The sequence below is a fragment of the Limulus polyphemus genome, unplaced genomic scaffold (genome assembly GCF_000517525.1).
Source record: "Limulus polyphemus unplaced genomic scaffold, Limulus_polyphemus-2.1.2 Scaffold10908, whole genome shotgun sequence".
Taxonomy (NCBI): Eukaryota; Metazoa; Arthropoda; class Merostomata; order Xiphosura; family Limulidae; genus Limulus; species Limulus polyphemus.
Genome location: NW_013676518.1, coordinates 9,854 through 12,231, shown reverse-complemented (window position 1 = coordinate 12,231; position 2,378 = coordinate 9,854). Strand labels below are relative to the sequence as shown.

The 2,378-nt window shown below is 29.3% G+C and overlaps 1 long non-coding RNA gene across 1 annotated transcript in view; it reads left to right on the top strand.

Moving 5' to 3' along the window:
- Positions 1 to 895, top strand: part of LOC106476568 — a 5,977-nt gene extending 5,082 nt beyond the window's left edge. Inside the window, exon 3 of the long non-coding RNA XR_002609210.1 lies at positions 33 to 895. This is a non-coding gene — a long non-coding RNA (uncharacterized LOC106476568). The remainder of the gene's footprint in view (positions 1 to 32) is intronic.
- The last annotated feature ends 1,483 nt before the right edge of the window (positions 896 to 2,378 follow it).

The following is a 2,378-nucleotide window of genomic DNA, read 5'->3' as shown; positions in this document are numbered from 1 at the left end:
ATATTTATCAGAGCTGACTCATGAACCAGCAGTGTGTTATATTTATCAGAGCTGACTCATGAACCAGCAGTGTGTTAGGTTCATCAGTACTGACTCATGAACCAGTAGTGTGTTAGGTTCATCAGTACTGACTCATGAACCAGTTATGTGTTATATTTATCAGAGCTGACTCATGAAGCAGCAGTGTGTTAGGTTCATCAGTACTAACTCATGAACCAGTAGTGTTTTGATTCATCAAGATATAATTCTTTACAAACCAGAAATAAATCTAAAATGTTTTGATCTCGTCGATAGTTTTCAATAAAAAGGTGAAAGTGAAACATTATTCATGCCAGAGTATAAATATTTTAGTTGTGCGGTTTAATTAATGAAGAATAGAGGATTAAATTTTCCAAAACTCTTTCAATTTGACGTTTCCTGCAACTACAAAGTATTTACAGTTAACAAACTAATCAGTATTGCGTCAAAATTTGATTAACCCTAATTTATAGAACATTCTAATTATTCGAAGGTTTAGTTTTATGACATGTACTCCTAGTCAGACGCTATATTATATTATCTTCATTATCTCCTGTGTTAAAGTTTAGTTCTGGGAGATCAATGGATCAACAATGTATTGAAAGTAAAAAAAAATAATTCTATATATGATATACATACGTCACATTATATTGTTGTTATCTACTACAGTTAACCGGAGTCTAAAACATCTCAAGTTCCATTATAAAACCAGCGATATGAATACATAATGTTTGTTGCTGCTCGTATAAAGCTCAAAGTCCTCGTAAGGATTATCAAAATATTCTTTTTAAATTTATATATATATATATAGAGAGAGTGAAGTAATTTGGTGTAATAATTTTATTTACAACACCTTTTACTATTATTAACTTTAGTACAGATTCTGTTTAATATCATTTTCGACTTTAAGAAATAATGATAGCTGTCGTAATATATATATGCTTGTAATTAAGGAGAAAACAAAATAAGATAACATAACTTAAATGTTTCTTCCTGTCTTATGATAACACAAAACATAATGATTTGTATAACTACAAAAAATAAAGCTTGTACGTTTTCAGGAAAATATTAAGCTATAAACAATTGTGTAAATGTTTTTAATACTTTTCGTTTAATGAATGGAGTTCTATTGTAGGGGGTGTTGTAATCGTAGTGTATTAACTAACCATTAGAAGGGAATCTACGCGAACGGAACGTTTTTTTCATTGTTCGTCTGTTTAGGTTATAGGATTAGGGTGTTTTTGTAAGCACATATCTAGTCATGTTATATCACTGACTTACGTCACATGTTAGTGTTAGCTTTCTCTTTGTTTACCACCATTTTGTATAGAGAAGCATTTTTGTGAAGGTGTATTTAAATTACTACTAATACACACACACAAAACAGACGATAAGACTCCCTAAATGAGTCAAGTTTTAATATTGATAATTCGTTGTTTATGTGTCGTTGAAAAACCAAAACTGTTACATTACTTTTTGTTTACAATAACAGATTTCATTCTTAGGTTTACAGAAAATTAAAGCAGCACAGTGACGTAATGTTAGACTTAAGATAACGAGTTCAGTTATAGAAACCAATATTAAGTTTCAATGTTACCCCACCCTCGGAGTAGGCCAGTTAATATGTTGTGTTTTAATTTTAAAAACATGACTATTTCGCGGGAATATTCACAGCAAACTTAACGTGCTTTGTTTTCTTCTATCGAGGGAGGACAATGTATTGTTAATAAAACAATAAAATGAATGTCCTTATAAGAAGCGTATTTTGTCTATTTGTTTAAAATATATATTTATATATTAGGGGTCATGTAAAAAGATAAAACCCAACACTATTTGTAATCCCCATAGAGTAGTTGAATTTAATTCACCTACAGAAGTTTAAAAAAAAGAATAATACGTCTAGCTACTAAGTCATTAAACTGTGTATTGTTATAACAAAAAATACGACAGGTTACTAAATCGTTAAACTGTGTATTGTTATAACAAATAATACGTTTAGTTACTAAATCATTAAACTGTGTATTGTTATAACAAATAATACGTTTAGTTACTAAATCGTTAAACTGTGTATTGTTATAACAAATAATACGACAGGTTACTAAATCGTTAAACTGTGAATTGTTATAACAAATAATACGACAGGTTACTAAATCGTTAAACTGTGTATTGTTATAACAAAAAATACGACAGGTTACTAAATCGTTAAACTGTGTATTGTTATAACAAATAATACGACTGGTTACTAAATCGTTAAACTGTGTATTGTTGTAACAAAAAATACGTCTGGTTACTAAATCGTTAAACTGTGTATTGTTATAACAAAAAATACGACAGGTTACTAAATCGTTAAACTGTGTATT